The sequence below is a fragment of the Cotesia glomerata genome, linkage group LG10 (genome assembly GCF_020080835.1).
Source record: "Cotesia glomerata isolate CgM1 linkage group LG10, MPM_Cglom_v2.3, whole genome shotgun sequence".
NCBI classification, from domain to species: domain Eukaryota; kingdom Metazoa; phylum Arthropoda; class Insecta; order Hymenoptera; family Braconidae; genus Cotesia; species Cotesia glomerata.
The window spans coordinates 1984659-2000445 of record NC_058167.1 but is presented as its reverse complement, the minus strand read 5'-3'; the positions used below and the strand labels follow the sequence as shown (position 1 = coordinate 2000445).

The 15787-nt window shown below is 45.3% G+C and overlaps 1 protein-coding gene and 1 long non-coding RNA gene across 11 annotated transcripts in view; both read right to left on the bottom strand.

Moving 5' to 3' along the window:
* Positions 1-15787, bottom strand: part of LOC123273081 (phosphatidylinositol 4-phosphate 5-kinase type-1 alpha) — a 242380-nt gene that overhangs the window by 111599 nt on the left and 114994 nt on the right. The gene's annotated exons all lie outside the window — the stretch shown is intronic.
* Positions 5920-6398, bottom strand: LOC123273087. Its single transcript, XR_006511249.1, has 2 exons — positions 6271-6398; positions 5920-6136 (listed from the first exon to the last, which is right to left on the bottom strand). It is a non-coding gene; the product is annotated as an uncharacterized LOC123273087 (long non-coding RNA).

Below are 15787 nucleotides of genomic sequence, written 5' to 3'. Positions count from 1 at the left end.
TTTTTGAAGTTGATCGATAGAGCCGTTTAAAAGTTATTCCGACAAAATCACTTGAATAAAAATTTTTTTTTGCAGTTTTTTTAGTTTTCTCGAAACCTATTGGTCCGAATCGGTCCAAATTATATTAAAAACTTAAGTTTGGCCAAGCCCTTTCGAATGGCACCAACCGAGATGAAATCGGTCAGACCGTTCAAAAGTTATAGAAGGTTTACTTACTTGCACACACACACACACACACACACACACACACACACACACACACACACACACACACACACACACACACACACACCTGCGGCAGAGGAGAAACTGCTACTAGGCGCGACTCCCCGTAGCGGATGGAAGAACGCTCGCTTCCTTGGATGACACTAGGTCTCTTAGTTGATGAGATACAGAGGGTAGGAGCCAAATAAAATACGCTTCCGTGGACAAAACTCCCCCTTAAATGGGTTGGTCACACTCACTAACCTAGCAAGACGATCGTTCCTTGCTGTAACTCACTGGGAGTGTCCGGAACCCGTGTCGATTATTTCCGACGATGCGGGCTACGGCTGATGTGAGCTTGCTCTGCCGAGGTGTAAGTTGCAGTTGCGGATCAGGAGCCAGCCACTTCGGGCCTTGATCAGGAAGTACGCAGTGAGTGTTAGAGATCGGAATCTTCACTCTGCTCCACTCCGTACGATGCGCTGGTAAATCAAAAAAGTATGAGTAATTTACAGGAAACAAACAAGAGTGGAAACGGTCTTTATGCCCAACAAGCAGCGATTGGAGCAAGCGCTGAAATGAAGAGAACGCAAGCGCTGGAGTGCCTTGAAAAGCTGACCATTGAGCTGCAAGAGTTTGTCCAAACAAAGGTCAATATCTACAAGGAGATAAAGACCAAGACAACCGGTGTAGTCAATGCTCTTGGAAGATTCAAGAAACTGGACGAGGATTGGCAGTCATCACGACGACGCATTCAAACTGAAGTTGAGACGGAAGAAGCAACGGACACTGGAGCCGACGGTGACGGCGAATCTGCTGCTGAGGACAAGGGTGAAACTGATACAAGGCCTGGAAAGAGAAAGGACCGGAATTCGCCAGAGCCAACCGATAAAGTCACAAAGAAAGGGACTTGAAAAAAAGCCCTTTGCAACGAGTGGCAGGGCAGGGTGACGAACCTAAGAAGGCGACTGATTGGGAAAAAGTACAATCTAAGAAGAAGAGGAAACTAGCTAGAGAGCAACTCTCAAAGCAGTCGCCGAAGGAGCCCAGGCCAGAGCCTAAGCGGAAAAAACCACGCAAATGGATCAGACCCGACGCACTGATCATCGGCCGGCTGAGAATACAAAGTATGCCGAGAATCTGCATCGCATAAAACAGGACGTCCCAGATGAGCAGGTTCGTTCAACTGTCGATAAGATCAACAAGACCAGAAGTGGCGACTTGTTAATTACGATTTCAAGGAAAAGCACTGACAAAGGCCAAGCCCTACAAAAGACGATCGTGGTCATCCTTAAAGAGGAAGCCAAAGTGATCTGCAAAGGGCCACAGAAGACCATCGAGATCCGAGATGTCGATGACGACACGACGAAAGAGCATATTCAGACCTCTCTAAAGAGGGAAGCTGGAGAAAGTTGTGAAATCCCACTAGAGGCAATCAAGATCAGTAAAGCCTTAAGGGGTACAAAGACAGCCACAGTGTCACTACCAGCAGCTGCAGCACAAAAGTTACTGGAAGGAAACTGCAAAATAAGGATCGGCTGGGTCAATTGCCGAATAAGAGCAACAAAGAGACCCATACAATGATTCAAATAGTGGCACTTTGGGCACTTCGGATCTCAGTGCAAAAGCGAAGTCGACCGGTCTAAGTACTGCATAAAGGGTAGAAAAAAAAGACACAATTGCTGATTAAAAAATCCAGCTAAATATCCACTGTGCGTTGAACGGCACGGCGTAGAAAAGGCGGCTCACCATGCAGGCACGAACAGATGCCCCGTCTTCCAAGAAGCACTCCAGAAGATAACGAAGCAAAGAACATGAAGATATTGCAGCTCAACCTCAATCATTGTGAGGCTGCGCATGACCTGCTCATGCAAACTATGCGCGAATTAGAGGCAGAAGTAGCACTTATAAGTGAGCCTTATAGACACCTGAGTAACCAACCCTGGGAATCCGACAGCACTAACAAAGCCGTCATCTGGTCCTGCGGGAAATGTCCTTTCCAGAGAACAGTCAGCAATAAGAAAGCCGGCTTCGTAGCAGCATGTGTAGATGGCTTCCGCTTCTACAGTTGCTATGCACCACCTAGTCTTTCTAATGAACAGTTTGAAGACTTCCTTGATCGGCTAACTGAGGATGCAAGAAAACACTTTCCCGTGGCAATAGCTGGTGACTTCAATTCCTGGGCAGCAGACTGGGGCAGCAAGTTCACTAATACACGTGGAAAAGCACTTCTCGAGGCAATGACCACACTGGACGTGATCCTTCTTAACACCGGTGACACGCCAACGTGTACTAAGGGAGAAGCAAACTCAATTGTCGACCTCACATTTGGCAGCAGTTGCTTAGCTCGAAGAGATTTTTCTTGGAAAGTCTTGAACATCTACACAGCCAGCGACCATAGTGCGATACTATGGGAAATATCAACTGGCCAGAATCTAACAAGAGACAACAGGAGAGCTAGCGCGATTGGGTGGAAAGTTAAATCACTCGACTTCACTGCTTTAGTAGTAGCCCTAGAATGCGATCCGATCATCGTAGAAACTGCTGAAGAGAAGACCAAGGACCGAATGAGAAGAGTCACCCAGGCTTGCGACGCCAGTATGTCTCGGAAACGTGGCATGAATTCAAGACCTTCGGTGCACTGGTGGAACAATCACATTAGCATTCTACGTTCAGGGTATCTTAAAAAAAGAAGAAAGTCTCAGCGTGGCTACAGACGACCTAACTCCGCAGAGCTGTTGGCAGAGTATAAAAAGGCCTGTCGAGAACTGAACAGAGCCATCAAAGAAAGCAAAAGACGTTGCTGGAAGGAACTGGTCGCAGAAGTCGAGAAAGATCCATGGGGCAGACCGTATAAGGTGGTTATGACCCACCTGAAATGCCAGGCAATGCCATCAACTACGTGTCCACAGCTCCTAGAGAAGATTGTTACTGCGCTGTTTCCCCAACAGCCGGTATTCACCTACAAGTTGGAGCAGCTCAACCCTGAAGACATCCCAACTATCACGTTGGACGAGTTGATAGAGGCAGGCAATCGAGTAGGGAATAATAAGGCGCCGGAATTGGACGGAATCCCTATTATCGCCCTGAAATCAATCCTTAGGGCAGCACCGACATTATTCCTGGACGTTTACGATACATGCCTGAAGGAAGGGACTTTTCCCCAGAAGTGGAAACAGCAACGGCTAGTGCTACTTCCGAAGGGGAAAAAGCCGCCGGAAAAACCGTCATCCTACCGACCACTCTGCATGTTAGACACGGCCGGCAAGATATTCGAGCGCATAATTCATCAGAGAATAGAGGCTGTAGTTGATCCACTCCTGGCAGAGAACCAGTAGAAAAAAAAAAGTACCAGGATATATTCGAAGAATGGTAGCGAGCTACTTCACAAATAGGGTCCTGAAATATGACACGAGCGGTACAAAAGTGTACGAAATCACCGGAGAAGTGCCACAGGGATCAGTCTTAGGTCCTCTGCTATGGAACATCATGTATGATGGCCTCCTGAGAATAGTATTGCCTACGGGAGTCAAACTTGTAGCATATGTGGATGAAGTAGCTGTCGTGATCGTCGCAAAGCACCTCGAAGAGATAGAAGTGGCATTTGATATTACATTCAGACGAGTCAATTTGTGGATGGACATGATGAACTTGCAGCTAGCCAAGCATAAAACCGAGACAGTGCTCATCACCAGTAGAAAAACGGTAAAAACTATCAAGTTGAAAGTCGGAGAGCAAGAAATCACATCACAACCATTTATCCGTTATCTGGGAGTGATGCTGGATGCCCGACTCAACTTCAAGCAGCAGGTGGAACACGTCAGTGCCAAAGCGTCAGTAGTGAGGGCTAGTCTCGCACGGCTGATGCCTAACATCGGAGGCCCAATACAGAGCAGGAGGCTACTATTGTCATCAGTAGTCACATCAGTGCTCACTTACGGCATATCCATTTGGGCCGATGCACTGGAAACCCAAGAATCATGGAGAAAAGCTGGACCAGTACATCGACAAGTAGCTAGTGCCTTCAGCACTATATCAGAACAAGATGGCAACTACAATGGGATGCTGCAGAGAAGGGTAGGTGGACGCACCGCCTCATACCTCGGATCGACATTTGGCTTAACCGGAATCACGGCGATCTCAATTACTATCTTACACAGATGTTGTCGGGACACGGGTGTTTCCGAGAATATCTGCACCGCTTTAAGCACGATGATTCTTCGGAGTGCCCGCCCTGCCCAGGAGTTGATGAAGATGCGGAGCACGTCTTCTTTGTATGTGCTCGTTTCGAACCATAACGTGAAGAGTTGGAGAGGATCCTGAACCAGAGAATGCAACCAGATTCACTAGCGGAAGCAATGTTGTTGTCAGAAGCTGCCTGGAACGCTACCAGCACGTTTGCAACAGAAGTCCTCAAAGACTTGCGTTCTACCGAAAGAAGTAGAGCGAATACCAGAAGACAGAAGGAAGGAAGTTAACACCTTAGCCACCAGAAGGAAGAGCAGTAGCTAGTTCCTCCCCTCACGAAGTAATGCCTGACAGCGGTTTCCATGAGGGATTAGAGGAAAGAAGAAAAGGGGTTTAGGGTTTAGTGAATAGAGGCGTTAGCGTCGAGTTTTAGTATGACGCTGCGTCGAGTCGTCACATATCCAGGCCAAACAGCTTTGCCTGGAATCCGCAAAAAGGATTCCCCCCCTTAGAAAAAAAACAAAAAACACACACACACACATACGAAGGGACATTTTCGTAAAAATAGTTAGAATAGCTTTCTAAGACTTCAAGATGTGGAAATCTGATGAAAAATCGCATTTCGAAAACCAGGTTGAAACCAATAACTTCACGATTTTCTAAAATTAATTGATTTTCATAGCAGGAAGCTGAAAACTTTATTTTTTTCGACGAAAATTCTCAAACGTCATTAAACACCGCAACAGATCTCGTAAAATGATCGAGATCTCATTCCCTATGACGACGCGAAACGCCAAATATATAGTATATTGTTACCATAAAGACAAAATCGGGATTCATCAGTGAATAACCCGCTGATCTATTGTCTACGACCGAAAGGTCATGGTTACGCGCATAGGCCAATCGGGCTCGATATCTCGGAGCAAGCATAGGCACGCGATTTGCGCATTGAACGCGTAGCCCTTGCTTTTGAAAGTGATTTTCAACCGTTGAACCCAAGATGTGTTGCTGGGAAGAACGTTGTCAAATAACGATTACGAAGTTGATAAGTGATGATATGGGTACGCGTAGCATGAAAATTCCGCGGCAAATCATCCTACAGACTTTTCAATTGAATCAAATTTGCGGAAATAAAATTTTTTAACCTTTTCTAGAGGAATATTGAAAAAACAATTTTCAAAACCCGTAGACCATGCAAGCAGAGCAAAAATTTGGAAAATTATTTCCCTGTAGCTTTCTTAGGATTACTACAGAACTGAACATGATAAAAAATTTTCATGCGAAATCTGAAAACTAGACATTTGGCACTACAGTTGGCTTTATTTGCTGTATGATCATTTTCTTTGGAGTCACAGACTCTTGAAAATCACTTTAAAATTTGAACTTTTAATATCCCTTAATTTTTGTGATTAGTGTATATCTCCATCATTTTATGAGATAATACCCTTAAGAAGTTGGACGCAGAATTGAAAATAATTAACATAAAATCAATACATAAGAGTAATAAAATAATATTAGTAATGAAATAAGGTGACTCTTAATACATTATAATACAAAAGGACAATTTTAATTCCATTTAAATTATTCCAATGATTAATGAAATTATCTTCTTCAAATCATAGATATCATTTAAGATATTATCACGGCTGGCGAGGCTTGTACTGCAGTGCAGGGTACCTCAAATCTTCCAAGGTCCTTGTGCGTGTCTTTATCCCTTTAAATTATCGTCATGTTTTTAAGTATCCTGTAACAAGAAAAAATTTTAAAACGTAGAGAAGAAATGATAATTTGGAATCTTTTCAAATAAACGAAAGATTGAGGCTAGTAGATTGAGATCAATCAGCCATTTTCACATGAGTTCTCATGAAACGTTTTTACCTGTGTAGATAGAGACTTGGATCCCTAATATATCGAACACCATTCACCTTTACTTTCTTGGTTTTACCCGAGAACTACAGATTTTATCGCCATCCATTATTGCGATAGAGGACAAATTACCTCCGTAGATGGAAATACAGGATGTAAATGTTACTACAATTTTTGCTGTCGTTTTTTTCTTCAGTATTTTTTGCATCAAAGGAGAAGAAAATATTAGTAGAGGAGCGACAGCACGGAGATTATTAGTGTACACTTGATAATTGTCAGCCGACCCAATTCCGCTTTATATTAGTAATACTCAACTTAGAATTAAGTTACTACGCTTTCGTATAAACTTCGTCTCTGCTATGAACATTCTGCAGTCAGCAACTTGTTGAACTTGGCCGGAAACGGATCGTAATAAATCAGAACGAATAAACTAATGTAGAAGATAATAGACCCTGCGGCCATCTCACACACATCTCGTTTATTTTACCCTCAAAATACTTGCAAGTATATCTATTGCGATGATATTAAGCTCGTTAAGTCCAAAAAATTTGTTTTGATGCTTTTTTAAGTTTTCGGAGTTCAGAAACGTGTTTCTCTAGTTCAAACTTCTAGAGTACATATCTCTGAACTGTGATAATTGCAAAACGAGTGATTCAAGTTCGATGTAGTCGACAGAACTCTACGCAGTTTTCAAGCACAAAAAATGATGCAGGGTAAAAAACCAATTGAATAAAAATTCTAAGAGTAAAAGTTTTTAACTAATTTATATTTTTCCAATACTTTTATTCAATTAATTTCCAAAACTAATCAGACCTAGGTCTTAATGAATTTTTTCGAATACCACACTGTAAATTAAAACCAATTGATAGCTTTCTAAAATATTATACAACAAAATTTTATCTACACAAACACAAACACAAACACACACACATACCCGCGTACATAAGCGCTTATGCAATTCCGAGACCTTCAGAACGTAAAGATCTAATGCGTACTTGATTTTGAAAAGTCAGAATGATACTAGTGACTTTCCGGAAGGCGATGTTTAAGTAGAAAGAAGTCAATTAGGAAATGTTATTTAATTAATATTAACTATGCAGTTGAAAATAATTATATTTTATTCGTATCACTCTAAAAATTTCACAATTTTTTAGTACTTGGAATTTCTTAATGTTTGAAATAATCTAAATATCATCTTTAAAGTATAAGAATAGCAGTGAATGTTCACTCTTAATTTACAGTACGTAAACTATGTAGTTTATTAATACTTATGAAAATGTGAATTCAAACGTGTAAAAAATTTTATTATTTATCATCATTCGACAAAATGAACTTTAAAAATCTTATTTATTTATAAAACTTTACAAAATTTATTACGGCAATTTAATAAAAGAAACATTAAAATTGGTGTATAAAATAGTTTAATACTAAAGCAATCAATTTTATTGTTACGTAATTTACAGGATTTGAATTGAAATTATATATTCACTCAAAATATATTCACTCGAAGAGCTCAAAAACGTAGTAAGTGCAATTTTGAGCGCTTAATTACGAATGTAGCGGGAAGTTGCAGGGATGGCCTTCAGGGTCAACCGTTTTCCTAATTTTTTTTTGAGATTTTTCGAAATTTCTCAAAATCTATCGGTCCGAATCGGTTCAAATTCACAGAAAATCTAAGCTTGAGGGAACTCTTTAGAACGCCGTTTGGCCGGTTCCGATCGGTTTAGCCGTTCACAACTTATAAGCGATTCACATACTTACACACACACACACACACACACACACACACACACACACACACACACACACACACACACACACACACTCGGGGCAGAAGAGATACTGCTACCGGGCGCGTCTCCCCGAGCGGATGGGAGAACGCTCGCTGTCCTTGGATGACACTTAATCTCTTAGTTGATGAGGTACAGCGGGTAGGAGCCAAGCAAAATAACCAAACAAAATGAGCTCCCGTGGACAAAACTCCCCTTTAATGGGTTGGTCACACTAACTGACCTAGCAAGACGATTGGTTCCTGCTGTAACTCACTGGGAGTGTCCGGAACCTGTATCGTAGTTTCCGACGATGCAGGCCACGGCTGATGTGAGCTTGCTCTGCCGAGGTGGAAGTTGCAGCAGTGGACCAGGAGCCAGCCACTTCGGGCCTTGATCAGGAAGTACGCAGTGAGTGTTAGAGATCGGAATCTTCACCACTCCGAGCGAGTCTAGTCCGTCCGTGTATTCCGGGACTGGCTAAGTGTCGGCTAGGCCTCAGGGAACTGGGGTAGGAGTACTATCTCCGAGGGTACACCCGTTTCCAGTTATGGCAACCCGCTCCACTCCGTACGATGCGCTGGTAAATCAAAAAAGTATGAGTAACTTACAGGAAACAAACAAGAATAGAAACGGGCTTCATGCTCAACAAGCAGCGATTGAAGCAAGCGCTGACATGAAGAGAACGCAAGCGTTGGAGCGCCTTGAGAAGCTGACCATTGAGCTGCAGGAGTTTGTCCAAACTAAGGTCAATATCCACAAGAAGATAAAGACCAAGACAACCGGTGTAGTCAATGCTCTTGGAAGATTCAAGAAACTGGACGAGGATTGGCAGTCATCACGACGCCGCATTGAAACTGAAACTGAGACGGAAGAAGCAATGGACACTGGAGCCGACGGTGACGGTGAATATGCTGCTGAGGACAAGGGTGAAACTGACACAAGGTCTGGAAAGAGAAAGGACCGAGATTCGCCAGAGCCAACCGATAAAGTCACAAAGAAGAAGGACTTGAAAAAAAGCCCTCCCCAACGACTGGCAGGGCAGGGCGACGAACCCAAGAAGACGACTGACTGGGAAAAAGTACAGTCTAAGAAGGAGAAGAGAAGGCTAGCTAGAGAGCAACTCTCAAAACAGCCGCCGAAGGAGCCCAGGCCAGAGCCTAAGCGGAAAAAACCACGAAAATGGATCAGACCCGACGCACTGATCATCCGCCCGGCCGAGAAAACAAAGTATGCCGAGATTCTGCGTCGTATAAAGCAGGACGTCCCAGATGAGCAGGTTCGTTCAACTGTGGATAAGATCAACAAGACCAGAAGTGGGGACTTGTTGATTACGATTTCGAGGAAGAGCACTGACAAAGGCCAAGGTCTGCAAAAGACGATCGCGGACATCCTTAAGGAGGAGGCCAAAGTGATTTGCAAAGGGCCACAGGAGACCATCGACAACCGAGATGTCGATGACGACACGACGAAAGAGCATATTCAGACCGCTCTAAAGAGGGAAGCTGAAGAAAGTTGTGAAATCCCACTAGAGGCAATCAAGATCCGTAAAGCCTTTAGGGGTACACAGACAGCCACAGTGTCGCTACCAGCAGCTGCAGCACAAAAGTTACTGGAGGGAAACTGCAAAATAAGGATAGGCTGGTCTAATTGCCGAATGAGAGCAACGAAGAGACCCATACAATGCTTCAAATGCTGGCACTTTGGGCACTTCGGATCGCAGTGCAAAAGCGAAGTCGACCGGTCTAAGCTCTGCATAAGGTGCGGAAAAGAAGGACACAAAATTGCTGATTGTAAAAATCCAGCTAAATGTGCACTGTGCTTTGAACGGCACGGCGTAGAAAAGGCGGCTCACCATGCAGGCATGAACAGATGCCCCATCTTCCAAGAAGCGCTCCAGAAGATAACGAGGCCAAGAACATGAAGATATTGCAGCTCAACCTCAATCATTGTGAGGCTGCGCATGACCTGCTCATGCAAACTGTGCGCGAATTAGAGGCAGATGTAGCACTTATAAGTGAGCCTTATAGACATCTGAGTAACTAACCCTGGGAATCCGACAGCACTAACAAAGCCGTCATCTGGTCCTGCGGTAAATGTCCTTTTCAGAGAACAGTCAACAATAAAGAAGCTGGCTTCGTAGCAGCATGGGTAGATGACATCCGCTTCTACAGTTTCTATGCACCACCTAGTCTCTCTAATGAGCATTTTAAAGACTTCCTTGATCGGCTAACTGAGGACGCAAGAAAACACTTTCCCGTGGCAATAGCTGGTGACTTCAATTCCTGGGCAACAGACTGGGGCAGCAAGTTCACCAATACACGTGGAAAAGCACTTCTCGAGGCAATGGCCACTTTGGACGTGATCCTTCTTAATACCGGTGACACGCCAACGTATACTAAGGGAAAGGCAAACTCAACTGTCAACCTTACATTTGTCAGCAGTTGCTTAGCTCGAAGAGGTTTTTCTTGGAAAGTATTGAACATCTATACAGCCAGCGACCATAGTGCGATACTATGGGAAATATTAACTGGCCAGAAACTAACAAGAGACAACAGAAGCGCTAGCGCAGTTGGGTGGAAAGTTAAGTCTCTCGACCCCACTGCTTTAGTAGTAGCCTTAGACTGCAATCCGATCATCGTAGAAACTGCTGAAGAGAAGACCAAGGACCTAATGAGAAGAGTCACCCAGGCTTGCGACGCTAGTATGTCTCGGTAACGTCGCATAAATTCAAGACCTTCAGTGCACTGGTGGAACGATCACATTAGCATTCTACGCTCAAAGTGTCTTAAAAAAAGGAGAAAGTCTCAGCGTGGCTACAGACGATCTAACTCCGCAGAGCTGTTGGCAGAGTATAAAAAGGCCCGTCGAGAACTGAACAGAGCTATCAAAGAAAGCAAAAGACGTTGCTGAAAGGAACTGGTCGCAGAAGTCGAGAAAGATCCATGGGGCAGACCGTATACGGTGGTTATGACCCACTTGAAATGCCAACCAATGCCATCACCGACGTGTCCACAACTCCTAGAGAAGATTGATACTACGTTGTTTCCCCAACAGCTGGTATTCACCTACAAGTTGGAGCAGCTCAATTCTGAAGACATCCCAACTATCACGTTGGACGAGTTGATAGAGGCAGGAAATCGAGTAGGGAATAATAAGGTGCCGGGATTGGACGGAATTCCTAATATTGCCCTGAAATCAATCCTTAGGGCAGCACCGACATTATTCCTGGACGTTTACGATACATGCCTGAAGGAAGGGACTTTTCCCCAGAAATGGAAACAGCAACGGCTAGTGTTACTTCCGAGGGGGAAAAAGCCGCCGGAAGAACTGTCATTCTACCGACGACTCTGCATGTTAGACACGTCCGGCAAGATATTCAAGCGCATAATTCATCAGAGAATAGAGGCTTTAGTCGATCCACTCCTAGCAGAGAACCAGTTTGGTTTCCGAAAAGGACGGTCAACTCTGGATGCTATCAAATTGGTTGTTAATATAGCCAAGTATGCAATCGCCGGAACGAGATGGAAGGGTGGAAAGAAGAAATACTGCTTGGTGGCTGCTTTAGACATCAAGAATGCCTTCAACTCCGCTAACTGGGACTGCGTTATGCGGGCTCTAGAAGAAAAGAACATACCAGGATACCTTCGCAGAATAGTAGCGAGCTACTTCACGAACAGGCTCCTGAAATATGACACGACGAATGGTACGGAAGTGTACGAAATCTCCGGAGGAGTGCCATAGCATTTATCCGTTATCTGGGATTGATGCTGGATGCACGACTCAACTTCAAGCAGCAGGTGGAACATGTCAGTGCCAAAGCGTCAGTAGTGAGGGCTAGTCTCGCACGGCTGATGCCTAACATCGGAGGCCCAATGCAGAGCAGGAGGCTATTATTGTCATCAGTAGTCACATCAGTGCTCACTTACGGAATATCCATTTGGGCTGATGCACTGGAAACCCAAGAATCATGGAGAAAAGCTGGACCAATATACCGACTGAGTGCCCTACGAGTAGCTAGTGCCTTCCGCACTATATCAGAAGAAGCAGTGTGCGTCATTGCTGGAACCCTACTTCTTAGAGTTCTAGCAGAGGAAAGACGGGCCCTTTACCAACGAAAAAGGTCAACTGCACTGAGCCTTGAAGAACTTAGAATTGAAGAACGGCAGAAGAGCATAGGCCGATGGCAACCACAATGGGATGTTGCAGAGAAGGGTAGGTGGACGCACCGTCTCATACCTCGGATCGACATTTGGCTTAACCGGAATCACGGTGAGGTTAATTACTATCTTACGCAGATGTTGTCGGGACATGGGTGTTTTCGAGAGTATCTACGCCGCTTTAAGCACGATGACTCTTCAGAGTGCCCGTCCTGCCCAGGAGCTGCTGAAGACGCGGAGCACGTCTTCTTTGTATGTCCTCGTTTCGATCCACAGCGTGAAGAACTGGAGAGGATCCTGAACCAGAGAATGCAACCAGATTCACTAGTGGAAGCAATGTTGTCATCAGAAGCTGTCTGGAACGCTACCAACACGTTTGCAACAGAAGTCCTCAAAGACTTGCGTTCCACCGAAAGAAGAAGAGCAAATAGCAGAAGATAGAAGGAAGATAATTAACACCTTAGCCACCAGAAAGAAGAGCAGTAGCTAGATCCTCCCTTTACGAAGTAATGCCTGACGGTTTCCACGAGGGATTAGAGGAAAGAAGGAAAAGGGGTTTAGGGTTTAGTGGGTAGGGGCGTTAATGTCGAGTTTTAGTATGACGCTGCGTCGAGTCGCCACATATCCAGGCCAAATAACTATGCCTAGAATCCGTAAAAAGGATTTCCCCCCCCCCTAAGGGAAAGAAAAAGAAAAAAAAAACACACACACCCACACACACGTTTTCATCCACAGCGAGATGAGCTGGAGAATATCCTGAAGAGGAAATTCCAACCAGAGACAATAGTAGAAGCAATGCTGTCATCAGAGGCTGCCTGGAACGCCACAAACACGTTTGTCACGGGAGTTCTCTCAGACCTGCGGTCCATAGAAAGAAGAAGAGCGAATGACGCCAATTAGAAGGAAGAAAAAATAACACCTTAGCCACCAGAAGAAAGAGCAGTAGCTAGATCCTCCCCTCACGAAGTAATGCCTGACGGCGGTTTCCATGAGGGATTAGGGGAAAGAGGAAAAGGGGTCTAGGGTTTAGTGGGTAGGGGCGCTAGCGTCGAGTTTTAGTATGACACTGCGTCGAGTCGCCACATATCCAGGCCAAACAGCTATGCCTAGAATCCGTAAAAAGGATTCCCCCCCTTAAAAAAAAAAAAAAAAAAATACACACACACACGCATACACATACACACACGCACGCGCGCACACACACACGCACACACACACACACACACACGCACTCGGGGCAGAAGAGATACTACTACCGGGCGCGTCTCCTCGAGCGGATGGGAGAACGCTCGCTGTCCTTGGATGACACTGAGTCTCTTAGTTGACAAGGTACAGAGGGTAGGAGCTGAATAAAATACGCTCCCGTGGACAAAACTCCCCTTAATGGGTTGGTCACACTAACTGACCTAGCAAGAAGAAGATCGTTCTCTGTTGTAACCCACTGGCAGTGTCCGGAACCTGTGTCGTAGTTTCCGACGAAGCAGGCCACGGCTGATGTGAGCTTGCTCTGCCGAGGTGTAAGTTACAGCAGTAGATCAGGAGCCAGCCACCTCGGGCCTTGATCAGGGAGTACGCAGTGAGTGCTAGAGATCGGAATCTTCACCGCTTCGAGCGAGTCTAGTCCGTCCGTGTATTCCGGGACTGGCTAAGTGTCGACTAGGCCTTAGGGAACTGGGGTAGGAGTACTATCTCCGAGAGTATACCCGTTCCTAGTTATGACAACCCGCTCCACTCCGTACGATGCGCTGGTAAATCAAAAAAGTAATTTACAGGAAACAAACAAGAGTGGAAACGGGCTACATGCCCAACAAGCAGCGATTGACGCAAGCGCTGAAATGAAGCATTCGCAAGCGCTCAAACGCCTTGAAAAGCTGATCAGTGAGTTGAATGATTTCGTCCAACCAAAGGTCAACATTCACAAAGAGATAAAGGCCAAGACGACTGGTGTAGCTAACGCCCTTCAAAGGTTTGAGAAGCTGGACGAGGAGTGGTGCTCATCATTGCAGCGCATTTCCTATGTTACACCGCAAAAAGCCTGTCAGGCTGTCGTCGTGACTGACGAAGCAATGGACACCGGAGCCGAAGGTGACGGTGAATCAGTCGCGGAAGACAAAAGTAAAGCCAGCAGCAAGTCAGGTAAGAGGAAAGATCGACCTTCTCCTGACCCAGCAATCAGCCAAGTCGTGAAGAAAAAGGATTTGAAGAAAAGCCCTATGCAAGGAGCGGCAGTACGAAACGACGAACAGGAAAAAGCGTCGGTTTGGCAAAAAGTTCAGTCTAAGAAAGAGCTAAAGCGACAGAAGAAAGAGGTGCTCCCAAAACAGATGACAAAGGAGCCCCGATCTGAACCCAAGCGAAAGAAACCGCGGAAATGGATCAGACCGGATGCCCTCATCATCCGGCTGACAGAGAAAGCGAAGTACGCCGAGATCCTGCGCCAAATAAAACCGGACGTCCCTGATGATCAGGTCCGTAGTACGGTAGAGAAGATCCATAAGACCAATGCCGGAGATATGCTGATAACTCTTTCGAGGAAGAACACCGGCAAAGGCCAAACATTGAGAAAGACCATTGCAGACATACTGAAAGAAGACGCAAGAGTAACCTGCAAAGGACCACAGGAGGTAATTGAGATCCGAGACGTCGATGATGACACAACGAAGGACGACATCCAGGGTGCCCTACAAAAGGAAGCTGGAGATGGCTGTGAGATACCACTAGAGGCAATCAAGACCCGTAAGGCCTATAGTGGTACTCAAATTGCCACAGTAATTCTACCTGCAGCAACAGCACAGAAACTACTGGATGGAAGTAGTAAAATCCGGATTGGTTGGGTTAATTGCCGAATAAGGGCAACGAAGAGACCTATTCAATGCTTTAAATGCTGGCATTTCGGACATCATGGATCCCAGTGCAGAAGCAAGGTGGACCGGTCGAAGCTTTGCATCAGGTGCGGACAAGAAGGGCACAAGATTGCTGATTGTAAAAATTCAGCCAAATGTGCATTATGTGCTGAGAATGTTGCCCACCATGCCGGTACTTATAAGTGCCCGTTATTTCAGGAGGCACTCCAGAAGTTGACGAACAAACAAACATGAGAATACTGCAGCTCAATCTCAACCATTGTGAGGCAGCGCATGACCTGCTCATGCAATCCGTGCGAGAACTAGAGCTTGACTTGGTACTGATAGCAGAGCCATATAAACACCTGAGTACCCAACCCTGGGAATCTGACAGCACATCCAAAGCTGTCATCTGGTCATGTGGCTAGCTCTCTTTCCAAAATGCAGTCGACAAGAGCAATGCCGGCTTTGTAGCAGTATCAGTAGAGGGCATCCGCTTCTATAGCTGTTACGCACCACCTAGCCTCTCTCGTGTCGAATTCACCGCATTTCTGGATCGACTTACCGAGGACGCGAAGCATTACCACCCAGTGGCAATAGCCAGGGACTTCAACGCCTGAGCAGTAGACTGGGGCAGCAAGCATACAAACGCGCGAAGAAAGGAACTACTAGAAGCCTTTTCTACATTAGATGTAGTACTGCTCAACAGTGGTGATACACCAACCTACACCAAAGGAGACGCAAGTTCTATTGTAGA